Source organism: Aythya marila (assembly GCF_965140915.1).
Source record: "Aythya marila genome assembly, chromosome: 3".
Lineage (NCBI taxonomy): Eukaryota > Metazoa > Chordata > Aves > Anseriformes > Anatidae > Aythya > Aythya marila.
In genome coordinates this window covers 53,954,585-53,982,162 of record NC_139044.1, presented here as the reverse complement: position 1 = coordinate 53,982,162, position 27,578 = coordinate 53,954,585, and the positions used below count along the sequence as shown (strand labels likewise).

Below are 27,578 nucleotides of genomic sequence, written 5' to 3'. Positions count from 1 at the left end.
CTGTGTCACATAGGAAATTAAAAGGTATTTCAGTACTGTGCGAGGAAGCTATGCAGCTTGTGTTACTGCAAGTCTCTGCTAGCTTAATGGCTTGTAACATCTCTGTTTTGCAGTAAAAACAAACCGTAGGATGTGCACAAAAGTCCATAAGGGAAGGAAAAATACAAGTTGTGCCTTTGGTAGCTGGTGGCTATATAAATGCTCTAGATTAACATACAACCCTCATAACATATTTTAAAGCATATGTTCTACAGAATGCTTTAAAGCCAAGAACTTATTTTTATAGATGGAGATACATGAATTATCCAGATTAAACAGACAGCTATTTAAACACATTTTTACACTGCTTTTACACTAGGGACATGTTCAGATTTCACTTTGAAGGTGCTAAGAGATCCCATTGTCACCACTGTTTTGTCTCCTAAGCAATGGAAATCCACCAAGAAAAACAGAGAATGCAGATGTCCCCAGCCTCCAAGCTAAGAAAGGACACCCATTTCCTTTATACTGAAGTCAGCCTACTGTTACAGAATGTCACCCCTATAAAATATCTTTTCCTAGAAACAGTGTGGTCTGTGTCTGAAAGACTAGTTCTCTACTTTGCCTCCTGCCCTCCCTGCCATGCATACCTGACAAGGACAGAACAGACCAGCATACAAGCCCTTGATGTACAAGGTTCCTTGGCTGATATGCAGCAGAATCAGACGGGCATGTGCAGCCAGAATTCAGTACCTTACTGATTACAGCTCAGCCACAGACTGATTGATGTGCACAGAGATTTTGCATGGAGTTCAGGGGTTAACTATAAAATTTTCCCCACTTTGTCTCCCAAAACAAATGCTTATAGGAGTTAAAGATGTCTGGAGTAGCAAATCAGGCTTCCCAAACCAGAGCTCTAACAGAGCTCTCTAGAAAGCAGGGAAGTTGTGCTATGCAAGGTGTAACTAAGCTGCTAAAAAATAATTACATGTTATTGTCAACAAGATAGCAAGCAAGCATGAATTTAGAAGCCTTGTTGATTTCACGACTAAAACATCTGAATCATGCAACATCTGATAGAGAAATGTTCTCATTAAACCACACTCAAGGTCTGTCCTTGGTGTCTTTGGCCCTGGAGGAGAACAGCAAGAAATGAAGCAGTCTCCCATTCACCCTTGGTGAAGGAAAACCCTACACCACACAAAATTCCTCCAGAAGACCTGTTTGCAATTTCTCTCCTTTCTGCAAACCAGTGCTCAAACTCTCAGCTTCCTGGTGTTATTTCCAAATGTTTGTCAGCTAGGAGAGGACATAAATAATTGAGTAATTGAATTTTATTACTTAATTACGATTTATTGGAACTTGGGAAGAAGACAAAAAGGAGACTATGCATTAGCACATGCCTTCTCTCCAGAGCTCACAGAACCAAAAAGGACATTTCACCTACTGAATGACAGCATCAACGTACCTCAAACAGCTCCGTCCGCAGGTCAGAATAGATGTTAAGCTACGAAAACTGGTTCAGATGGGGAAAACTTTATAACTTCATCTCTAACAGAGACTTACAGTGCTCCAAATGGCACTGGTGGAGGCTCCTGTGCTCTGTGAAATACTGTAATACAGGAGATCAAAGAGATGCTCCCCATCTCCACCTCCTCATGGAGCCAGCATGCCCTCGCCCAACGCCTGCTTGTCCAAGAGACACAGATGCACACCTCATTCCTCTTGAATGGGTTTTCCCAGTGTCCAAAAGGGGACATTTAAGGTACACAATAAACCACAGCTGATGTTTAAATAAAGACTTTTTTTTTCCTTTATTTTATAAAGGTTCTTTAGCGCTGTTGCACACGTGAGCTTACTATTTGTTGTTATGAGCTATTTTCAAGTGAGTTATAGAGAATAGTTGGGGAATCTAAGTGCCTCTGGTTACTGTCTTATTAATTTCAGTGTAATTAAATAAAGAAAGATAAAGCATGACCACTTGATAGCAGGGCACGTGGCAGAAACTCTATCGAAAACTAGAAAATCAATTAGGAGAGAAAAAGAGAGGAACTATGCAGCAAACCCACCTCCTCCATTTCAATGACTGAGCATAGCAGATGAGAGAAACCAGCCTGCAATGATCAGTACTGCTTACAAACAGCCCTGGCTCTGCTCAAAATCAGTGCCAAATACTAGCAGGCCACATGGAGCTGTAAGCATCTTCCCTTCCCTGGCGAAGAATGACAAAGCTTCTTTACTAGGGGGGCAGCACTGTCACCATAGGAGGACACGTCTGAGACAAACGTGGCTCTCATAAGCCCTGGTAGCTATTGCTACAGAGAGGCTCACCCTGCATGGCCTGAATGGCTGACATCTTTTAATTTTCTTTTTCCTTCCAAAGCTTTGCTTCTGAAGAACAAGGTGATATACCAGATCAAGACAAGGACCCCTTTCTGAGTAATATTTACTACTTTCCATACCACAAGAGCAGCAGTGATGCATCTTTTTTGACAAGCATGCTGTTTCAGGGATGCATTTTTTTCATTAAACAACTGGCAGTAACAAATCTTTGTTAACTAGGGAACTGTTAATTGTTTCTTCCTAACTATAATTAGAAGTTGTTCAACTACAACAGGTAGGAGTAAACATGCCCTCAATTTAGGACCATTCCTATGCAGGGACTCAAATGCAAAATGGAAAAAAAAATCTATCAAAAATATGACCAAAAACATTTAAAAAATACATTACGTTTTAAAAAAAATAAATTAGAAATGAAACCTTCACACATGCTGTTAAAAAAAGCACATGTCTATTAAACATGTAAAAATATTTGAAGGTGGAGTCATTTGTCACAAGAATATACTAGGAGCTCTTACAACATAAATATTTATAAAGCACAGATGTTATTTCACATAGCATTGCTGCCATAGCTTGTTCCATTAACTGATCCAACAGACCAGCTAATTGCTTGTGCAAGACTGACTATTTGCTATCACCCATTTAAGACAGAAGCACAAACATTTGCAGGAGGCAGGGAATATATAAGGGGTTGTTTTCTAACCAAATATATGAAATAATGTTTCATTATAATACTGATTATCGTTTCATAAATTAATTTAGAAAAAATTGCAGGCATAAGTATTATTATAACAGGATAAGTATGCCAAAGATTCCAAGAAAATGACATCAAATCAGTGTTTGCTTCAATAGCATGCACCAAAAGGCATACAAAACAGATTTTATTACATAATGAAGTTTAACTAAAGTAGCTCTGCATGGGCATATGATTTTATAGGAAGTTTCAAGATAGAATTTTTTCCATAAAATCTCAGATTCTAAGGTTATATGAGATACAACAAATTCAGTTTAAAATACATCTAACCCTTCTGTTTGTAGAGGGCTTGAAAATAATAATAATAATAAAAAGATTAACACAACAGATGGAATATTAAAGAAACACAAGGTTTTTTTGTTTGTTTGTTTGTTTGTTTTTTGTGTTTTTTTTTTTTTTTTTTTTTAAGCCTTGATTGTTGTTTCTCGTTGTTAGCTGGCAAACATAGTTAAAAGCAGTAAATCACAATGTTTGGAGATTACAATATTATTCAATTAACAGAAAGAAATACCAGGGTATAAAAGCTAGAGCAAATCTGGCCAACATGTGTTGATTATACCCACACGCACTGACTAAAGGGAGCGATGCACGGATCTTGTAAGTTGCTGCAAAGATATTTGCCTGCAGCAGAACTAACAATAAGAACAAGTTCAACATCTGCCAGTGTGTCCAACTGCTCGACAATTTTTCTGGTCAGAGGGGGCATTGTTTAAGTTGACAGGTTCCTAATGGTCTGAATTATTTAGCTATTCTCCAAAGACTCTTTCTACTCATTAGAGGGGAAAATGCGAAACAACACAGGCAGGGTTCCCTTGCTCCCCAGGAGCCGATCATGCTAATTGAGGAGAACATCACAATGTGTCCCATTTTAATCACATGAGTTAAGCAGGCAAGGAGCTTCCATTATCCCTACCATACAATAAAAGACCGAGGCGCCGGCTTCTGCAAGGATGCACACCACAGTATATCAGCTCAACTTTTGGTTTTTTTTTTTCACTTTGAACAAAGAGGACATATGTGGTTGGTAAGCACTGCACCTACCAAGCAAATAAGTAAATTCTGTTAAGGAGAAATTCGAGAAGAGGGGGCAAAGAAAAAGCTATTTATTGATTTTTCTTCTTGGCTCTCACATGAGAGATGACAGGCATAAATAAACTAATAGAGCGGCATGGGAGGTTACAGCAAATGGCACTCCTACTTACAAAGCCAGATCATTCAAAGACATTCCCAAGTCTACTGTCTACAGAAATGAAGGGGAACACTACCAGTGAGGGAGCAGAGTAACAGCAGCTTTACTTTTGATTGATTATTTCTCAGCCACTTATCTTAACAGTAATCAAACACATTCTACAGCAGTAACTATCTCATGTAATCCTAGCCTTACTGAACATGGGAAAAATGCACAGTTTCAGAATCAACAGGACTGTGGTTCTTTTTTTTTTTTTTTTTTTTTTTTTTTTTCCATGGCATCAGGAGACCTCCAGTAATTTGGAAACACTTCAAAATTGCAGCACCTGAACAGAGTTCCTCATAGAAACTTGGTAAGGAATGGCAGTGCAGTAATTAAGCATGTCTACAGCACAACTCTATTAGCAAAACACGGACCATGTGTGAGAAGAAAGAGATTTACGCATGTATTCAAAGGCTATAGAGGAAGACATGTAAATATTTAGGAAATTACCATATGGAACACGACAGCTATATGGAATAGCCAGTCTGATGGAAGGACAAATGGAATAAGGAGATTCAAAATTAATATCATTACTTCTGTTCCTAGGCAACCACAATATGGATAAGAAATAGCAAAGATAAATTACCTTAATGCTTATAATAGGAGTTCAAATATTCAGGAAATTCCTTTTCCATTATTTAAAATGATGCTACAGAGATAAACCTTTCAATTAACATGAACAGAAATTAAGCCACTGGTTTACATACAAAATCTATATTTTGTCATCTGTGTATAAACATTTCCAGAAACCGAAGATTAATTCAGCAAGCTAAATGGGAAGACATAAAATATTTTGCCGGCATGACACTGTGAAAAAATAACTAAAAGCCCAAAAAAGCAAAGAGACAACACGATACTGGCCTATTCAACCATAAAATTCATTTCCAATAACCACATTTCAGCATGCAGCTTAGATCGTATGTAGCATTCTCTTGTTTCAGAGCATGCAAGATTGATTATTATGGGCTCAATTGTCCCATACACAGGCAAACAACATGTAAGGAATAATTAAATCAGCAAGACTCCCCCCACAGAGCCTCCTACACATGCTTACACTCAGGCAAAGCAGAGGTGGGGTCTCTCCCATGAAACAAAAGTGCAGGATTAGGCTAGAAGCCTGAGACCATCTGCACAAAGTCATGTGGCCAGGGATTTCCTCTTCCCCTCACTGTGCATAGGGCATCCTTTCTCACTTCTAGTCTGAGCCGCACGGGGGGCAGCCAAGCTGGGCTTTAGCTCCCGGCCCAGGGACAAAAAGGAATAAGGGACTGGAGGGTTTCTGAGGTCCTCATTGCCTGTGCTTACTGCCTTCAAAGCTAAGCCACTTAAGGATGTAATCCTTTATACCTCCATTTGCAGAAGTTGGTCACGTCTGGGTCATTCTGAAATTCTGCATAGGCTGGTCCCAGCCCAGCCCCACTTGTATCTGCCTCCAGGCACAGGCACCACGCTCTTATCCATCTCCTGGGGATAGAGGCAAGGAGCTTTTCCCTTGAATCACGAAAACTGCAGGAAAGATGCAAGCCTTTACCCATTCATGTCCCCCAGTTTTGTGTGAATTAACAAGCAGAGCATTGGCATTTTCTGTTTCCTATTTTCTTTCTAATTTGAGTTCCTTTCTCCTTGCCTGAGGTAGAAAACTTGGATCAGGGAAGGAAAAAAAAAGTTCTTGACCTCAACAGGATATTTTGTTAGGGTATGGCAGCCTCAAGGAAGCTTTCCTCTTTCCTGGCATCTGAGAAGGGGGTTACAATTAACGTTCCTGCTGGTTCACTTTTTCCATGCAAGGCCCAGAGGGGAACTCTATAGCATTTTTCCATATATAACGAAACATTAACTCTATTCTCAGCAAAGGCAACCCACAAAGCAATGTTTGGATGCTCTTTGACTTCAGTATCCCTAAGCAATTTGCAGAAGCAGATCTGTTTTTTCCGAAGTTTCTGTCTAAACAACATTCAAACCCACATGAAGTCTATTCAGAAGCAGTGATTTCAGAGTCCTGCCTGTTCTCTCCCACCTTATCAAGCTGCCTTTCAGCTTCCTGAAATATTATTGATGACATAATGATATTATGAAGATAGAGCTTGATCCAAGCCAAGCGCAGAGAATAGAAAGGCTCCCACTGACTTCCGTGGGCTTTGGTTCAGGCCAAAAACAGTGAAAGTACCCAGAGGATGAAGTCACCCAGATCTGCTTTTAGACTTCTTTTTAGTATGGTCCTTAACAATAGGCCTAACTTCAGATGTCGCACTCCTGACTTTATGTTTGCCTGGCAAGGTACACTGAGACAAAACATTAAAACATAACTCTTGCCTTGGTTTAAATTCAGCTTAATACCTCTTTACTTTTCTGCAAATTTGAGATAAAGGAAAAATAAGGGAAACGTTACTTTTAAATAAAGCAAAACCACCATCCTTTCTAACTGTGCTAAATACAAAGAAAAAGGAACACTCTGCTCACCCAACACATTCATCACATAACAAGTTTATCAAGAATGACTCTAGTTTTGCAACATATGAGACTTTCTACAAGCTCTTCTTGCTGGCTGGATTTGTGAAATGCAAGATGACCTCAGGGCCATCCCCAGGAAATCCTCAGCTCCTCTCTATTCATCAGAAATATTAAGCAGTCATTACCTTCCAGGTCCAATCAAATCTTGTTAAATATCCTCCAGTGATATATAAATTGGTCATCCTTCCAATGCAAGATTCATGTCTGGACCTCGATTTTGAACAATATTCAAAAACTAGGAATGTCTGGATCTCAAGGCTTCGCTTAATTGCGTCTGGAATAAATCAAATCCACAGTCTAGTTTGCATTTCAGCTCTACACTTTCCAAGTGGTTTCAATGTAACATTTTAATGTGGACCTATTGCTACTTTTAGAAGTGGTCAAAACCGTTCAAAATTAATGTGTTTAATAACACCCTTTTCTTGAAGTGTGAAATTTTGGAAATAGCAAGTCTAACTCAAAATCTGCATCATGTTCTTGTGAATTACCGTTTTGCAACAACAAACTGCTAAGATTGATAACTATGAAATTGTGTGTGTGCACATTCATATATCAAACACAGAACCCTTTATTTTTTAGTCTGTATTTGTAAGGTTTAGATCAACTGCCAGCACTCAACATCCCAAGAGGCAGAAAGTCATCCCCAGTGAGGACAGCTGTTAGGCCAACCAGCATTTGAAGAGCTGAGTGAAACTATAGGGACAGTGTGGCAACAGCATGCTGTTTTTAATAAACCAGATTAACTCCACTTACACAGTTTGTAGCTGTTACAGCAACCAAGCCAACACCTCAACATGAACCAAGGAGAAAGCTCAGCGGTGAGGCTTGCAGAGATTGCAAGCATTTTTGAGTTGAAACTTTGTCAAGGCATGAAGAAAAAAATGATTTAAACTATGAACAATTCCATTCCTAGGAAATGAGAATGGCCAACTAACCTAGGGTCATGCCAGGTTTAGGGACAGAAGGGCAGAGGGAACAGCCTGTTTGTTGTGCTTGGGGTTGGTTTTGTCACAATTGCTTAAGAGAACTGTTGCTGCAGCAGAGGCAGGGTTCAGAAGTGCTGTCAGAAAAACATGGAAGGGAAGGAAGAGGACCAGAAATTTTTCAAAGCTCCACACCCACGGCTGCCAGACTTTCTGGGATGTTTAGTCAAGAACAGAAACAGAAACATATCTTCACATGGTCTGGCAGTGGGAGCTGAGAGGCCCTTAAGCCGAATGTTTATCAGCACTTGCTAGCCACAGGCTGATAGGAAAATGGAGACGCTGGCCAGCCCCTCACAGGAGTCTGACTCGAGCCTTCTGGCCCACAGCTAGCTTTCCCCAGGGCCAAAGCCCCTTTTCTTGGCATGGAGAGAAGCCCCACACAGTTATGAACCCAAGCTGGTAAGTGTAGCTCACTGGCTCACCAATATTTAGTGCCTTTTTTCATGCTTGCTTCCTATGGGTTTTTGTGGTGGCTCCTAGTCATTACAAACTATGAACAAAAGCAGTTGCCCTATTTGAACATACTAGATTATTTGGCAATAACAGGCAAAATGCCTTTTCCTCGCTGAACTGGAAATACAAGAAGTTAAGAATAAATGCAAATGGATGCATTTCCTAAAGACAGGATTACAAATCAAACTCTGTTGCCCTGAAGAAAATTCATCTCTTTACAAAGTAGTCTCTAGAGACTACTGTCTCTTATTCTGCCACTGCAGGCTGGGCATCAAATTTGACCCATCACAACATGTGGCACTTTACAGCTGCTTTGCACCAAGGTAAATAAATGCAGAAGGAAGGTTCTTGAGAGATGCTTCCTGGGTAAATCACTTCTTGTGCAACAAGAAGTGGAAATAGCAGATCTGGTCTCCCCTTTGCCTTCTGCCATTTATTCTTATTGGTTGAGAAAATAAAGTTATAAACAAGCTTGTCTCAAGAATAATCGGGAGGAAGCCAGTCTTTTCAAAATCCTGGAAGCTGGGTTAAATAAATACCTGAGTTCAAAGCACAGACTCAGAGGATGGCATTTCTGGCAAGCATACAATACGGACTAAGAAAACCATGTCATTAATCTGGGAAATGGAATTTCTGGTGATACCAAAAGTACCATTTACTAACCTGGAAATGCAATTTCACAGGAGAAAAGCATTGTGTGGCTCTTCTGTTATGCACACATTTATATTTAGAACCATCAATTTATCCTTTCTTTCTATATTATTGTGTTTCTCATACCACACAGAGCTTTATGTAGTTACTCCTAGGAAGCCCATAAACAGCAACCTTTTTCCTGTGCTTTGCTTTTACTGTTCAGCCATTGTACTGCTTTTTCCTCTTTCCTCCCTTGGGACTAGAAGCACAAGTTTCTTTCACTTTCCCTTATAATACAGGTCTTGCTCAGTATTATTTTTCTGTTTTCTATTGTTATTTTGTGCTGTATGAGGTGATGTAGCCATTTAGGATCCAAATGAGGTGACAGATGAAACAGTAACTTTATCCCACAGACTGCAGGCTCCAGATCGATACCAGAACTGGGGGCTAAAATAGCAAAAGGATGAGCACCTTCCCAGCAAAACTAAGCACAAAGCCTCATGGATTCATGGTTTGCTGGCTCTAAACCATGAGGTCATGTGCTAGATTTTTCTTTCAAATGGATAGTAGGTTTTCCTCTTGAAAGAAAAAGGCACATTTTCATAGTATTTTAAAGTAATTTTGGTGCTAGTACCTACATGACCACTTACTTGACAAAGAACGCCATAATGATGCCTGACCAGCCTCTTTATATCAGTAATAACTCCCTTGAAATCTCTGCAAGTATTCTGTAGCAAAGACAGAAATGGTGGGGAATGGAGAAAGCTGGGTCTTCCACTGCATTCATCTATGTTACACCATTTCAACTGTTCTCTGCTTTCTCTATATTGTCAGCTGTAGGCTGATCTTGCAAGTACACTGGCATATATATGTGAATTGAGAAGCCTGCATCTCAAGAGCATGTGGAAGATTTGTGTGACTTGTGCAAGTCAGCTAGGGAACAGCAGGAAAAAAAATCATTCTACTTCTTTCGAAAAAAAAATAGTCATGTCAGATTTTTCTGATGGCAATGAAGGCTGTATGAAATGATGAACTTTAAAGTCTTTTTTATTTTTTTTTCTTGAGCATTCAGTTTTCAAGCTAATTCTGTCCCTTAGAACACCCAGCAAAAAGCTGACAAATGGGAGAACAAAACAAAAACATTTCACTTGCAGAACATTAATCAGACAGGAACTCTAGAAAGTGAACAAATTGAAACTGTGGCAAACCTCCCCATCCTCCCCAAAAATACCCAAAACAGATGACAAAAGTATCAAAATTTTCTCATTTTCCCAATAAAAATGCCTGAAACCAGATGGGGTTCCCCAAAGACATGGTCTGGGTTCTTACTTGTATTAAAGTAAAATCCAAATCTGATCATTTTAATCCATCATAGCTAATCCTATCTACCTTAAAGTAACTAGCACAGCTATCTTTCCTCGTTAAATGTGTGTTATCTCTTCTGCTCTTTCCCTGCTTCAAGAATTTGAGATACATAGTTCTTAAGAGCAGCAAGTTGGTGCTCTACAGAACATATACGTTCCTCCTTCTTCAGCTTTAGAGAGGGAAGTTCTTCATTTTGCCTTCTAATACGAAGCTCTTCCTCGAGACAGCTCATCCCTGTTTTTTGTTTGTTTGTTTGTTTTGAAAAGACACATCTGTGGAAGCTTTAGTTACACCACCAGCATACAGAAGAGGCAACCCACACCTACAGTAACATAGATCATTAATCAGTCCATAAAGCTGTTGTCAAGACCTGGAGTAAGTTCACAGACTACTTGGTGTTCATAAAGTTTTCACTGAACATCTGTTGAGGGTGTGGGAGTCTATAGCTCTTAATGCAACTAATTTAGCCAAGATTAGGTTAAAAAAAATAAAATAGAAAAATAAACTACTAGTGTTGAGACTATGTATCTTAGAGTGTCTACTCTTAACCTACATTAAAAACCATCTTCTACCTGGCAAATTTTAACATTTTTCCTCAACTCTGTCCCAAATACTTGTTGCTGTCCTACTTGCACTATTTCTTCTGCAGTAACTTCCCCTTTGTCCAACAGCACATGGTTTCCAGACATCATGTAATTTAGTTATATCCATCATGTACCAGCAAAAAGCCAGGACAGAAACTGGTCCACTACTGCAGCAGGCCTCCGGGGACAAAATCAGCAGTGCAAAACTGCAGTTCAGCAGCAGCTTTCATTAAATATGGTTGTTCCCCTTTTCTGTAAAAAAGAAAATCACGCTTGTTCAACAGGGTATTCATCACTGCAAAGAAAAGGACATTTTACAGTCACATCCTGACTGCTACGACTGCTACCTATCATAATGGTAAAAATTAAAGAGAGATCTGATGATAAATGATGGTGGTTTTTTGAACCAGCTTTTTTAGTTCAGCTAAATAACTGAATATTTTGATAAACTTACTTGACTCTCCTCTTGTAGCCACTACATTTAAGATGTCCCACTCAGCCAACTAAAACAAATATATTGTTTATCCATTTTAAATAAGTCCAGCTTCCAAAAAAATACAATTTGACACAAATAATAAGAGATTAACAAGCCATGAAAATGTCATGTGTATATATATACTGTACATATAAAAGTGTCAAAGTAAGAATTTGCTAAAATTAGTTACAATCATACAAATGTTTACATGAAAATGAATCAGTATAACATGACTTGTTGATATGCAAAAAGGTAAGTACAATTACTCTCCTCAGCTCCAAAATGTAATTCCTTTTTTGGTAAATAATCAAGGGGAACTAAGCCACCTTTAGGAAAACAACTAGTGTCCAGTGAAAAGCAAATTTAATACCTTGGGATCACCTCCTAAGGAATTCTAATAACCACTCAAACCATCAAGTCCTCTCTTTGATTTTACCATTGATTCTAACCTAAAAGTCACATTTGAGTTCTTCTTACAGATCTTTATAAGGAATATTTCAGCAACAGGTAATGAAAAGAGAAAAATGTAATAAAATTGTTATTTCCAAATTAGAACTAAAAAGCAAAAATCAGAAGACATGCTGGTCTCCTCTGTGGCCTTAAAGGCTGAACAAACACACCCACTACCACCATGCATAGGTCACCCTCAAAATGGCAGCACAAGGAGCTCCAAACCCTCCCATGCTTTTGAAGCCATTTTTCCAAACCCATATGGGACTTGAACACAGTGGAAGCCCGCAGTTGGAGACATCAGATGCTGCTCTGGTTTTCCAAAAATGAGTTCCCATTTAAAACTCTGGTTCCCCACAGGGGAGGTAAATGGGTTGGTCGGTTCTGTCCTCCCTTCCCACTTCCCTCCCCGGGCCACCCATGAAGGTAATGCAATTGCATAATAAACATCAGATGAGATGGCATTTACCCGGCTGTGCTTGTACGAGAGCTGCAGCTGGTCGTGGGGCCTCATTGCAGAGACACTGCGTGAGGAGGCAGCCCCAGACCCTCCCTTTCCAAGGCTTCCACCATGGAACAGCACAGGCCACAGCTGGCGATACAGGTGGGAAGGAGGCCAGTCAGCAGCTGGGTTCAATGCTTGCTGGAGGACGAGCACATCCAGGCAGAAATGCCCAGCCAGCAGGTGGAGGAGGCAGCAGAAATCCAAGGTCACTGAGAGAAAGACATTTGCCCTGGCCCTGAGATAAATCAAGGCGGCGCTTTCTCAGTAAAGCGCCAGCTGAAGGGGGACTGGGATTCTAAGGGAAAGCAGAAGATCAATCGTACTGCCTCCTACCATTTCACTCCAGCTGCTTGCTGGACTTGCTTCACTTGATATATGTATTCACCATAAAGGAACAATGCTTCCACAAAGAAATTCTCAATTTTTTACGTCACTCCATTTCCTCATGTAAATAACCCAAACAGCAAACAGGCACCAAAAGGCATTTTAAACTTTTTACCAAAAGGTATTTTAAACAGCAAACATTACCAACAAGAACAACCACTGACTTTCATCTGGGTGGGGGGATAAAAAAATAAAAATAAAAATAAAAATAAAAAATAAAAAAGCTTAAGGAATGATATCTATTTGTTGCTCTGGCCTCTTGAACCCCCTTGACTATGTCCAAAGGAAAGTCTTTTAAGGACACTTTAAAATACACTGGCACATGTTTCACAATGGAGTGTTATCCTTTTGCTCCTCACCCCTGTGAGGGACAATCCCAGGAAGCTGTAAGTCCTGAGATCTCTCGGTCAGCGTCTTCTGTAATCACAGCGAGGCAGCAAGGTCAAAAAGAGAATAGTAGCCATAAAACAATTTTTAATGCTACTTCTCATTTTATTCTTTTTTTTTTTTTTTTGTTATTGTCATTCCGAGTCACCTTGTATGCAAGACTAAAGAAAACATGCTCTCTCTCTTCTCACAAGGAAAGCATTTATCCACTTAGATTTCAAAGTCTGCTTTTCTCTCTCTCTCTTTTTTTTTTTTTTCTTTAATGCTTTTATTTCCTTCCAGAGAGCAAGAAGAGACACACACACACACACACACACAAAAGTGATATATCGTGATCCCAGCCGGCTTCCTGTCCTGGTTTGCATCAACAGTGTCATGAAATGAAGAATGACATAATATGCAATGGCTCCCCTGGCTTTGAAAAACACATGTTCGGGTGGCACATGCACTCCACAATACTGCAGCCAGAGAGCACAGCTCGAGTACTCAGTTTCCATTTGTGAAAACCTCAGAAAAGTACTTTAAGCACAAGTTTAACACACTTTTATCCTACATGTCCTATACCCTTAACTGATGCTTATTCATTTTTAAAAGTTCCTTTGTTTTTTTTTGTTTGTTTGTTTGTTTTTCTTTGAAGAAATTCCTCCATTTCTGACCTTTTCACTTCATGGCAACTTCAAGAAGTTTAATGCAAGTTAATATTAAATTACAATTATGAACTTTTACAATTTCCTTGGAGACGCATAACAGGAAAGGTACATTAAAACCCCACCAATTACAATAAATGTTATTTTAGTAGATAACTCATTAGTTAATTCCCTCAGTTTCTTTTGAATAACAGCAAGTATATTACCAGACACACTTGAAAAGATGCATACTTTTTCATTAAAACACACACACATTCAATTTCGAGTGAGCAAGCAGCATACAGCATATGAAAAGACAGTATTAAAAATGCTCAAAACTAAGTCCCAACATGTGCACAACCCTATTAAAACGAGCAGTAAGTCTTGCATATAAATCTTAGCACTTTCCAGCTCTAAACGTTTAGGCTTGTGAGCGAGACTGGAGACCAGACTGGTTTCTGATGTCTGGATATATTACCAAATTCTAGAAAAGCTACTTAGAAGTCAAAAGTTACAGACTTAGAGGGAAAGAAATCAGCAGTCTTCTCTGAACAGAGGAACCACTGAGGCTGGGAACCAGTGAGGGTAAGACTTCTTTTCGTACTATTCATACTCTATAGAAAGAATAAAAGATCTGACACTATACTGAACAATGCAGAAAAAAATAAATATCACCTACTACCAATTTCTCCTTTTCCTTTACATTTCTAAAGGTGAAATCCTGGTTAGACCAAAGTGAGTATGAGGTCCCTCACTGCAGAGCCAGGATTTCACTCCCACACTACAAGCTTTCTTCAGATTAGCCTTGGAGAGTTTTCCCTGTCCCCAAAGATATGACAGTATTAGATGAACAATGCAAATCTTGTGCCCTTCACTCAGCACCTCTGCCAGCACTACCTGTGAGAAGGTTGGGCTGGGCTGGCAGGGCACATGCAGCAAGGAGCCCCAGGGCCATTAGCTACAGCTTGGAACTGCACAAACAAGTGATTTGCGTGGTTTTGTCCATTTTCCTTGTAAGTTCTGCTCCCCACTTTTTTTTTTTTTTTTTTTTTTTTTTTTTACTTACTAAGTTACATGGAAGAAAAAAAAAGAAAAAAAAAAAAACTCTCTTTTTCACTGTGAAATTCTTTGACAGTTTGCATAAAAAGTGAGGTCAGGGTATTTGCCTATGTGTCAAAATCTCAGTAGTCAGGGAGCAGGTGCATTCCTCTGGGATCCGAGAGCCCCAGTTCCTGACCCTACCATAAATGAAAGACTTGAACCTGAGTCCTTGAACAGGAAAGACCAGGGACTTCCAAATACTGTCTGGTCCCTCTCCCTCCTCCTCCCCAGACCTTGCCCTGACAACTTGTTTGGGAGCCCAGGGTCTGCAGAAACCAGTATAAGCCAACACATTTCACTTTTGACAAACTTTTATTCTCTGAATTTAACTTTTTTGTTTTCAGACTGTTCCAGCTGGCTGGTGTTGCAATGACCACACGTTAGGATGGCTGGGGGCCAGCAGCCAGCACATGCAGCTTCTTCCCTTGTTTTCATCAGTGGCAACCTTGATGTATTTTTTTTTTCTTAGTGATGTCTGAGGAGTTATACGAGACAGACAAGGTGATCAGACTATCATCACTTCACAGTCCTGAGCTACAGAACTCCTAGTTTTGGAATGGGTAAAGTTATTTTACATGTTATTTCCTGTGTTATGCAGCCATTAACTGGGACTTGGAGAAGCTGCAAACTGGGCAGGAACCAGGGAGAAAAGAGATGATAATGGCACTCCAGATGATGACTTTCACATGGCTGCAAAAGTACCACAAAACTCAGAGCACGTGCACTGTATAGGGAGGGGGTGATGGAAAGGAGGTGATAGCTTTAAGTCCCACTCCATCCTGCCCAATAAATCTGTGTCTGACAGATCCCCACAGGCCTGTATATCATTTTGTCTTTTTGTAATTAGGAGACCAGCTGCAATTCCTTGGCCGGAGCCCAGCCAAGCTTCCCATGCTCCCTCTATAAGCTTCTCCAAGAAATATCACTAAGAAGCAAAGAAACTGAAGACAAAATTTAGCATGTGACAAAATCTTCCATGTGTGACCTCTGTACCAAGCAACCTGTGAATCTGTATCAGAATGACTTTTTACATAAGGTTATGACAACAAAAAAAAAATGCACCTGGATAGACTATGGACTTTGTGTCCCAACCAGCTTTTCTCCCTTATCTGTCTCACCCCACATCATCTCCCACTTCTGTTCAACTTGAATGAAGAAGCACCACCAATCCCAGGATAAATATGTAAAATCTATAGCAGAGTAGCTCCTTGTCCAAGTCCAATGATAAAGCAGCTTGATAAGGTATTTACTGGAGAGAAGCATATTCCCCCCCATAAAAAATATTTTCACAGCATATGAGAACTTAAATCCAGAAGCAGGGAGAACCCAGTATCAGAGAGAATCCACTTCCCTTTTGTATATTCAGGACAATGAAAATATAGCTGCCTGAAATGCTTTCCCTTCCTCTTTCCTCCAATAAAAATTTACCCTTTTAGGAACTAGGAATCTGCTGGTATCTTGAGACTTTTCACTGGAAGTAGCAATTACTTTCAAGAAGCTGGAAATGAAGAGTAAATCTAAATTGTGCATGCCAATTTGCCTCCAGTGAGCCTAGGAACAGAAATATGAACTGCTGTCCTGCATATCCCGTCTGCTGCTTCTCCTATTCCCTCCTGGAACACTTCATTTAAAACAAAAAGGAGAAACAAAAATAAATAAATAAATAAAAATTAAAAGATCCAAATAATTCCTCAGTAAGCACTGAATTTCTGTACTATATGGGCATCCAAGGTGAAGGTTTTATTAAAGCCTGTGACCTGAAGTTACTCCCAAGGCTTGGTGCCCTTTGAAAACTCTTCTTTCAGAGAAAAAGGTAAGAAACGAGTACCCAGGGCCTACTGCAAAGCTGTCTGCAAACCTCCACAGTGATATCGCTGCCACTTGTAGTAGTAAGGGAAGGAAGACTGCTCTTTCCATGTCCATGCTCTTTGGGAAGTAACACTGGGGATATACTCCTAAATTCACTTTAACACTTATTTCATGATACAGTGTTCATTCATATTTATGAAGAAGCAAAATGCTGCCCTTCACTCCATGATAACCAGCACATTCCATCAGCTCATCCCTGAAAACACTGGACAGTGCTGCCATAGCTTCTCATCAGGAAAGCGCGCAGCACTGCAAACACGGATGGATCAGACCATCGTGCTCTGAACCCAGTCCCACATCCCATTTTCTCACTACGTCTTTGATCACATCCCCAGTGCATGCAGCAGGGAACAGCCTTCAATGTTAAAGCCAGGGCTTCTACCAAGCCAAGCAAATGGGTAATGATGAGATATTTTAAAGGAATCTTGAGAAGATCATGCAGAGGAGAGGAAAGTACAGTAGATTATAGAAAAATATGTGCAATGAATAACTTCTGATTCACTTTAGCTTCCGAAGGAAGTGATCAGAAACCATGTTAGTTTCGTGCAGGATACAGTGGGGATGGGATGATCACGCTCCACATCCCTTGAGGCAGGCTTGATGCTTGCTATTAGGGTGATAGCCTAAATAGCCAGAATCATTTAATGTTAAAAAAAAAAAAAAAAAAAAAAAAAAAAAAAAAAAAAAGCCAAGAATTACAAGTCTCTCAACAGGGCAGAGAGCATATTAGGCTGCTACTGAATAAAGTCCATGTAAAAACAATACTTGCTATGACGTGTTCACTGTTCACCAGCAGGATGGCAATAGACAGCAGGCAACCTGGGGCTACCTGAAACTCCCCAGCAAAGTGGTATCACCACTGCCACCACGCACACCAGCAGGCAATGAGCATCACTGAGCAGAAAGCTCCAGCTCTTGGCCCTTCTTGCAGATCTGTAATTCACTGCACAGCCAGTTTTAGCCCTCTAAAGCTGCTGCAGGCATGCTGCATGAGAAATGGCAGCTAACATGGCAGAAAACATTAACAAGAGCAGGCCCCTGGGGGGAGCTTGGGCCCCACCTATGCCTTAGGGGATACTGGGGCATCCAAAATTACCCTAAAGAAGTTAGCTGAAGGCTTATGTAATCAATTTGGTTCGCTGCTCAGGGTGTCCTTTGCCCTGGGTTATTCATCACTGCCCTGTCTAATTCACCATAAAGGAATTCCTGAGGAACTGCCTCGCCGTCAGGAAGGCTCTGTTTATCCAAAAGAAAGACCAAAAAGCACCAATAATTGAGTGATTTCACTTGGCACAGATTGCTTAATTTAAGCAGATCTCTTTAGCAGAGCAACAGCTTTGAAAAGAAAAAAAAAAAAAAGAAAAAAAAAAAAAGGAAAGAAAGGAACAAGTAACATCAAGAATAATAAATTTAATTAGTCAACACAAAACAAGATCTGAAACTAAGAGAGGCCATAAGCATTAATTGCCATTAAAGAAACTGCTGCTGTGTTGCATACCTGTCAGTCTCCTTGCAGATCTGCCTCAAGTTTGGCACTGTCGGGTCCCCTCCGCTCTGCACGACTGCTCCTCCTTAATCATCCACTCAACAGCTTGGAGGGGGGACAACAAAGAGAAGCTTCCTCTCCCTGCTCCCCAGAACAGTTGCCCGCAGTAGCAGAAAAATGGACGTCCTCAACCATCCCAAGGAGCATCTACTGGGGGGCTAAAGCCAACAGGCTCTTCAGAGCCACCCAACCCTGCCTCACCTTCATGAAAAGCACAAGTGCATGCTTTAAGAGCTCTTTATCCCACTGGGTTTTGCCCTTAAAACGAGAAGTTCAAGGAGTAATGAAGATCTCCCCACATACATTCTCACCTTGCATATAGCGTTATTTACACTGTTGTTACCTTCAGCTGGTGTTTTGGTATGTGCCTACATTTTATACCACGTTTCTGGATTGCTGGGGATAACCAGGGGATAAATTGGTCCCTGTCCATACCTTTTGATTAAATGTATACTATTTTCCATTATTTCAAATTTTCAGATGTGGCCCTTCATGTCACAAAACATTTGAAATTGGTTGGTTGATAGAGACAAAATGTATACTATAATTAAAACAGCACAGATACTGCCATTTATATTGTCTCTTTCACGCATTATAGCAGTGTAACAGTATTTCCCCTCCTCAACATTTTTGGCTCTATTTTATCCCCACTCCAAGCAATCGCTTTACATGTTAAAAATTCCAGCTGCTGTAAGGCAAACAAATTGTTTATGCTTTGCAAACGGTATCAGGACTCAAAATAATAGTTGCAGAGATGTGGTGTAAGATGTTAAATAGAGTTTGCATGGTTCTGTTTGGGTAATTTCTGTTTAACCTTTCTTCCCCTCCCTAAATTCAGAGAATGAGGGAGATATGCCAAAGTTGTAGCAGAACTGCAGAAAGAAAGGTGCACATTTAAAGGATTTCAACTCCAACTAGTGATTACCGTACAAGCTTAGCATTATATTTCCCAAAACAAAATAAAGGACAATATGAGACTAAAACTAAATGAGAGGACATTTGGTAGAATGCCAGAGAAAAATTGGAAGTGCATCCCACAAGTTTTACAGCATAATGATCTCTCTCTGATAATATCTTCCCCTTTCTCACAAAGTCACACGAAAACATAGGTTGCATAGACACAAATAGATGTTCCTCTTCCACAGCCATTTTATTATATCACTGAGTTTAGCATTTGTCACTAGTCACATCTCTAAAAAAGTATTATAATAGGAGCCCTTTTCAAGAATTCCTTCCACGTGTTTCTGGCCTGTACCGTGCACTTAATGTCACAGATGCAAAATAATCTTTTCCAAATTTTTTCTTTTGTGTGTGTAAAAGCTTCACACTCTATCAATTAAAACAGGAAATGGAAAGTTAAAGAAAAAGCACACACTCAGATTTTCCATAAAACTTTTGCTATTAATATACCCAGATTCGCTCCACACTGTGTTTATGATTAGAAGACTTTGCGGAAACATCAGCTGGTTAATAATCATCTACATCTGTCACAATATCTCATTTATGCCTCAGCCTACATCCTTCCATTGTTTTATTAGCTACCTTCAATAAATGATTGTCAGAATTATTTCCTCTTCATTTGCAGGAATAATCTGAGACTGAAAGAGGAGAACCAAAAAAAATAAAATAAAATAAAATAAGAAAGAAAGAGAGAGAGAGAGAGAGAAAGAAAGAAAGAAAGAGAGAGGGAGAGAGAGGGAGAGAAAGAGAGAGAGAGAAAGAAAAGTATGTGGTGCCAATTTCTAGTATGACTAGGATGAGAAACAAAGGAGATTCTTGCATGTCATGCCTTCAGTAAAAACAGACTACTTATTAACTAGATTTTACAGCCCATCCCACCCCCCACATTTTTAAGGGTATGGCCTGAATGGCCCCAGGAAGGTTGGTCAGAGTTCATCCCAGGAACAAAGCTCTGTGATGGCAGCAGGAGAGGGCATGGGTACCTCATCCTGCAGGCATGCAAGGGCTTCCAGCTACCACGTCCGTGCCTGGTGGGAGTCTCAGCAGGGTTGCAATCAAAGCTCAGCCATGGAGGTGTTTGTAATTGATGACTACACAGCTACCTAGCCCACAACAGGGACAGAGCCCAGAAACTTCCGCAGATGCTTACCAGGTAAATACACACATATAATTGAACTACTTACAAGACCTTTAATGAAAGCTTATTTACCTGTTGTGTCTTTTTTTCTCAAGTGTTGGGGCTTGTGGGGCGGGGGAATGGGACGGGCTTAAGTTTTAAATCCACATTTTGAACATTTGATTCAGGATTTTCATGATTGTATCAGCAAAATCCCTGTTCTGGTGAATTTGTAAGCGAACAATAAAGCTGAAGATCTCAAATTTTCCACAGATCAAAAGAAATTGGTAGGGCAAAAATGCAGCCTTTGAGCTGCAACAAAAGGAAGAGAAAAGGCCAACATGCATTTTGCAGGCAACAGAGATCTAGGACCAAATGTAGAGCCAGAGCTAGGAGGGTATCTAGATTGACTGGCCCCACTGAAATCCTCCTTTCATTATTTTAAACAATGCACACTGCTATCTTCCTATCAGAAGTAAGATGTCGTCCTCTGATCCCTGAGGAGTCTGAGAGCTGTCCTGGAGTGCTGATGAAAGCCCAGGGATCCTGAAGAAGAGCATGCGGACACAAGGCTACAGGGTCTTTGCATTCTTGTCTTTAAAGCCCCATCACAGCCTTTGCAAGGGAAGAAACCCTCACGCCTGGAGGGGATTTGGTTCCCTCCATCTCATGTCCTGCAGAGGTAAGTGATTGAGGTGCTCTGCTCTATGCCAGTTTGGGCTGAAGGAAGGGTAACGTTACAGATCACAAAATAAGAGAACAATTAGTGCTATTGAGAGTTAATGAATAGCGATGATAACAGAGGTAACATTACCAGTGTTGGATATCCCCTTTTAAAACTGCAGATTGCAAAGTTGACCAGAGGGAAAACACGTTTCTGTTGAGTAGATGAGAAACAGAGAAAAGATAATGTTTAAATACATACAATGTGTGTCTAAGGGCGAACCTCAATCTGCTGGAAACTTTCTGCTGAAATTACTCAACCAATCTACTAAAAAGACATTAAGAATATGGAAATGTTGCTGAAAGCAGCTGCTAGTCAGGCTATCTTTTGATGATGCCTGCTGCATATTAAGGCATTTGATGCACCCAAAAGAACTAAAGAGGAAAGAAAACAATAACAATGTGCAGAGTATTAGCTGAGCATTCATTTGTGAGGCAAGATAAATACTGGTTCCACTCAAACCGCCTCATGTTTTGTTTTGCCATTGAAACAGGCAGGCTCTACTTCAGTTAATTTTCCTTAGTACTTTAACTAATCAAGGCTTAAACACAAACATTTGCCCAAGAGAGAAGAAAGCATGGAAAAAAACACCATTGTTTTGCATGGTGTCGAGCAGGAGAAATATCTGTGAAGTACAAATAGCCTATGCAAGAAAACAGCATGTTCTGTGCTGTAGGTGGAAATTGCTATCTCCCCCTGCCAGTGTGGGACACAAATCCACCCAACCTGGCCTCCTGCAGAGCAGCTCACACACTGCATGTGTTGAGGTAGGTCTCACATAGTTCATATCTCAACTAGGTGTAATTCCTGGAAAACCTATCTTTTTGATCTACCTAACAACTCATTAAGAGTTGTTCTCACCTCCCATTCCACACAGGCTCCTCAGTTGTTTGAAACCTCTTGAGAAACAAAGTGACAATCTTTTTCACAATTTTATCTCAGAAAGTAAAAGTGTTGTTGTTTACTCATTCAAAGGTACAAAGAACACATACTTCAAAACACTTCCACGTTTTGCACTGTAAGCACGGGTAAAAGAGCATATTGCCTGAAGCTGACTTTTGAGTACATAGGCAGGCAGGGGAATAGTGCTCCTTGCCTGCAAACAAGACTCACTAAAATGAAAACCTTTGCCAATGTAGTTGAGAAGAAAAGGAAGACTGAGAATCAGCCACAGGAGACAGAATAAAGGAAGCGAAAAAGAGAGAATATGATGGGACCCGTGAAAAGGTTCAGTGGTGCAACCCCACACAGAAACCCACAAGCAATCCCATGGAAAAAAAAACCCTAGCTGAGAAGCTAAACAAAACAGCACTGAGACTCTTTCCTCCTCTCCACTTTGACACGGGGTGTGTCTCAGGGAGCCAGCAGGGACCCACAAAAGCAGAGAGCAGCTGTGCCTCCAGATCTTGTGGCCAGCAAGGTGCCCATCTGCTTGATGCCCGCACCCCCAGGCCAATGGAGCCACACAATCACCCTCCTCGTGTGACATGTTTGGTTTCACCTTTTCTGAGAACCACATCAATTAATCTACATTTAGGGTCTTCTGAGGGAAGGGGATGGAGGCAAGTATATGCCACAGACAGCTAGAGCCACTACTTTGATAATTATTTCACTGAAGAAAACCACAGTGTCTATTCAGACTCACGATGTCCTTGTCAACGTTTCAAAATAATTCACAAGAAACATTCAGTTCCAGCACATCCGCTCAAGCACACAGTCCCAACAGATAACAGAAAGACTGCCTTCCAACACAGCTATTGCTATACAAGCAAATGGGAAAACATTAGGTCTTCTAGTGTCCTACAACAAGTACCTAAATTCTGGTTTTACATGGATTTCACCATAGCAAATGAGGATTTGAGAAACTATAGTTACAAAAAATGGAAAACACACATAAAACAAAGACTTTCTCAAAAGACTGCCTATGCAGGAAGCTGCTCCCAGCTTCAAATACACAATTCAATACCATTGGTTTACAGCTTTGATTACATTTCACTCCTCTGACTGCAAATTGAAAAGAGTGTTATTTAATCTATCTGGGAGGAGCTGTTAAAACTGTTTGATTAACAAGCAGGTCTAACGAGGCCAGCCCCACAAACAGGATTATTTCTTTGTAAATATAGCATGTAACCTCAACTATAGCAGCATCATTAGCCTAATAGAGATAGCATATTCTGCAAATCAAAGATGAATTATATATATCAATATCTCTAAGCATTGCTGTTCATGCAGTGTATCAAGAGACATCTCAACAGAGGTGTGATTCACAGCTTTACAGGAATGTTGTCGAAAGGCTTTTGTTATCTTCGTGAATGTTGATAATTGTATCACTGCTGAGAAAAACTTCCAGAAAGGCAGTGCTTAGTACTTGAGGAGTTTTCTGCATCTAAAAAAGGGAGAGGTTTGCTCTTGTGAATCCAGCAGTAACATATGAACCTTCAGGATCAGTTTCTAGTCATCAGTTCCCACTGCTTTGTGCAGGCTTAAGCTTGCTGTTGTTTTTATAGACTACAGCAACATGTCAACAAGTTGCTGTAGTCTATAAAAACAGCTCACTGCAGCACCTTGGCAATTTGTAAACTTTTCTTATATGAAGAAGGAAAAACAAATCAGCGTTAACCATGGGGTTTGATTAAACTCTACTGGTTGATCCCCATAAGAAGCACAGAAAGAGAGATTGCAAAACAAAAATGTCATAAGAAAAGAAGAAAAAAAAAAAAAAAAAGGAAAAATAGCAACAGTCCTGGTACAAAATGTTTGTGTGCCATCTCTGTGTCAGACAAATGCTTTCCAGCACTTCACACACCAGAACAATGGCTCCCGAAGTGACGGAAATGGCACCGTCCAAGAACTCAACAATATTAATTTTGCGGGGTTTCCTGAACCATGGCAAGCCACAAACAACTCCAGTCTGAAATGCCGTTTTGACTCCATCTGTGCAGCAACAGAACAGCACGCGAAGGTCCGGATTCACTCCTACGGAGACAGCCCATGGCACACTCAGGCAGCCCACGCCTGGCTGAGGAGCAGTGCAGGCATGGCATCAGCCCTGCACATCGTCCCCATCATCCCTCTGTCCAGGGAGTGAAGGGGGTTCATTTCCTCTGACCTGGGCTAAATTTACAAATTAAGCAGCGATGCACGTTCCTACTGTGGTTACAGAATGACACAGGCCTTTCAGAGGCTAATTCACCCTGTCTGAGCAAGAGCCACAGATAGTTGGGTGCTTGAATTAGCCTATCCTTTCTGAGTAATCTTGCAGCCAGGACACACTCATTCCTCCTTTCTCGCTATGGAAGTACAAGATACAAGCTACTTCACGAAGTGTTTTTTTTTTGTTTGTTTGTTTGTTTTTTCCAGGAACGTATTCATTGACATTTTCAACTGCTACTTTTCCTGGAAATAAGCCTTTCCTCTCTAGTGACAAGTCGCACATCTTGCAGTAATTGGAAAAAGGAGAGCACCAGATAAGGGTAGCCTGTCTGCCTTGAAATAACTCTCCTACTTCCTCTTCCAAGACGATAAGAAACATCTGCACGTGCAGACGTTATTGCACAAAAGCCACCTCTCTTCAAGGAAAAGTCTAATTGAAAATTCAAAAAAGAATAACCCTTACTGGTGCCGCCTCACCTAGCCATTTAGGTTCATTACAACCTGAGCAACGAGGGGGTGCCGTCGAGCTGTCCAAATTACATACAAGCTTTGGCTCTTACCCAGAAACTACTCTCATAGTTGCCCTTTAGCTCAGGTAAGTGTAAAATACAAACTACATGGTGTATTGATTTTCTTTCATATGCTTCCTGGATTCCTTTTTAGTCATTCTTATCCATCACCTTCCTTTCCCACCCTCCCTTACTTTCTCACCAGCACCAAAAACATCCATCACAGCCACCCTGGGTGCTCACCTCACCACATCGCTTGGTTTTTGCAAGCTGGCCTTTGGGGTATGGGTAACACTTTCTGCTGTGACTACGTGCTACAAACCTCTCTGAGCAGGAGAGCTGAGGACATCTGAGCTGAAGCCTGCGAGACAACCAGATGGGCCATGCTGTCATCCTGTGGGTTTTGTGTGGGCTTTCTCCCACTCGCATCCTTGGACTTCAAGTTCCTCTGCCCACCCTGACTGGCAGTAGCAGCAGCTTCTGTCACAACAATTATTTTTTTCTTTCACTGTAACAATTAGTTAAAGAAAGTAAAGTGAAGCATTCAATATGAACCATCAAAGAGAGAGTTACTGAAGCTCTGAGAGCAGATATTAAATCAAGACCAGTTTCCCCCTGCAGCAGTTATTTGTAGCTAACTGCTTCCCTCTCTACGGAAAGCCTCCAAGGCAAAAGGCACTGTGACACCCAAGCTGGTTTGGTTTGGGTTTTCTTTGCTCTGAAAATAGAGAGGACGGGAGTGGACTTGTTCCAGCACCACCAGAGGAGGATCCAGGCTCCAGGGGTGATGCACATCCTCAGGCAACTGCAGCACAGGGACAAGTGGAGCGATGCGCTTCATGCCCAGCCCTGCAGCCCCTGACCCTTCTGGGGATCCCCAGGAGGGACCTCCTTTCCCGCCAGCTGATCCGAGGGCTGCTTGCAGCTATCTCATGCCCCAGGCAGAGCTCAGGAGACACAGGAGCCACACCCTTCACCACCCCAGCTCCCTGCCGCATCCGATACAGAGTGGCATTTTTCAAATTGCCCCAGTATCTTAACAAAAGCATCCAAATGCTTTTTCTCAAGTGGAAACTCCACAGAGCAACAGGCTGAACTCTCATTTTCAAAGGTGCGAGGAGGGAATTTTGATCTGTAGGGGTTAGGTGCAGAAATGTTAGTGCCCACATCCAATTAAACAGGTGAAGGCATCATAATTTGCAATTATACCCCTTCATCATCCTCCTTTTCTTTAGCTAACTATATCTCCATTGTGTGCTTTTGCACTTTCTGTTGCTGAATTTAGGCAATAGACTCCTCCAAACATGTGACAAGTTCCTGATCTTTATCAGCAAAATAACAACTCCATCTTATATCTTTTGCATTGGGGTTACTGAGAACCAAAACTAAGTCCATCTTTTTCCATTTGTCTGAAAACACACCCTACAAATAAGTTACAGAAAAAAAACCACCATGATGACAATAGGTAGAAAAAAGTGGTAAGTTGTGAGAGCAGTTTTGAAAACAAATAATGCTCTTAAATAAATGGAAATGAATGTACATTTGTTCTCCTCGTGCAAATCATTATCTTTGTTGTTTTTTCTTTTAATACATCTTTTTTCAGGTGTGCACAAAGGAAGTGGGAATGATGCTACAACAACACAAAACAATAGGAGGTAGCAATTTTCTAAACAAACAAACAAAAAGAAACAACACATTCTTGGAGTTATCAGAGGATCTGAATAATAATTCAGAAAAATCTGTCTAGAAAACATGAACTAGGTGAAAAGTTGAACAAATTGTGTATTCATAGCCTAGAAAAGAGAATGAGAAATAGAAGCCAGAATATATTTTCAATACATAAAAGGCTACTTTGAAACAGATTTAGGATCAGCTGCTGGCCATCCTCATCAAGAACAGATAAGAAATAGCTTGATTTTTTCAGTAAGGAAACCTTTGTATAGATGTCAGGGAAACCTTTCTAAGTATAAGGACTTCCAAGACTGAGTTACTTTAGGAAGGTTACACATACAGACCAATTAGCAAAAAAGGCAACATGGAAAGGAAATGACGTATTGTACCTTACAATGGTCCTAAAAGTCTCCAGTAACTCACTATGCCAAAATGAAACAAAAAACGGTTGTTGCAAGTGTCAGCAATTTGGATCCATTTTTACAGGAAACAGGCAAAAGCAATCATTTCAAAGTAAATAATGCACTGCTTAGGACTAACGGCTTTGAAACATTTTAATACCCTATTTGCCTTAAAATAGGTCTTTCACATTTAGACTGTGTTTAGGGAAAAGTCATAGCACAAACTTTCCATACACTTCTTGCAGAAGTGTTTGGAAAAAAACATCCACTAGCTGACAGTACAGTTCTGCACTTACTTTGTCTAATGAAAACTGATCTTCGTGACACAGTTTTCTGTATGAAATAAAAATACAGCCTACTTTGCTACAGTTTAGCTAAAAAAAAAAACCCTACCACTTAGTAGATAGTGTGACACTTGCTCTTTTCTTTCCAGAGTCTAGACAAAGGTGATGACTTTGTGACTACTGTTTCCAAACCCTTTCAGTAATAAAACCTGGGGTTTAAAATCTTACAAAATTTGACTATCCAAAGACAAGGTTCTGAAAGGGACTGTTAATAAACATAACTTTATTACAGGAGGCAACAGTCAGTAATACAAACAGGCTACAATCTCTGTCCCAGTGGGGCAAATTTGCCTCAAACTTGCCAGGGGCAGGGGGAAAAAGGAAAAAACAACAGTAGATGAATGCTGGCCCATATCTCTTTGATGCTAAAATCCCCCCTGTGTTCAGTGATGCCAAGACTTTGTCTAGGGAAACTATTACAATTTTACGCTATCATAACTAGTTCAAAAATCAGGCTGTTTACTGATGAATGCCACCTGCTCCTGCCTGGCAAAGCATGTTCAAACAATTACACAGGGCA

General features: G+C 40.5%; 1 protein-coding gene and 1 long non-coding RNA gene across 5 annotated transcripts in view; one reads left to right on the top strand and one right to left on the bottom strand.

Annotated features, from left to right (window-relative positions):
• Positions 1 to 27,578, bottom strand: part of TIAM2 (TIAM Rac1 associated GEF 2) — a 169,959-nt gene that overhangs the window by 99,518 nt on the left and 42,863 nt on the right. The window contains exon 1 of one of the 4 annotated variants that reach the window (XM_082755845.1): positions 18,132 to 18,181. The exons of the other annotated variants lie outside the window; for them this stretch is intronic. The gene's annotated coding sequence lies outside the window, so the exon portion shown is untranslated. Of the gene's footprint in view, positions 1 to 18,131; positions 18,182 to 27,578 lie in introns of those variants that run through there. 4 annotated transcript variants of the gene reach the window in all.
• Positions 20,153 to 26,175, top strand: LOC309875999. The gene is made up of 4 exons (XR_014317104.1): positions 20,153 to 20,292; positions 20,730 to 20,938; positions 24,341 to 24,728; positions 24,848 to 26,175. It is a non-coding gene; the product is annotated as an uncharacterized lncRNA (long non-coding RNA).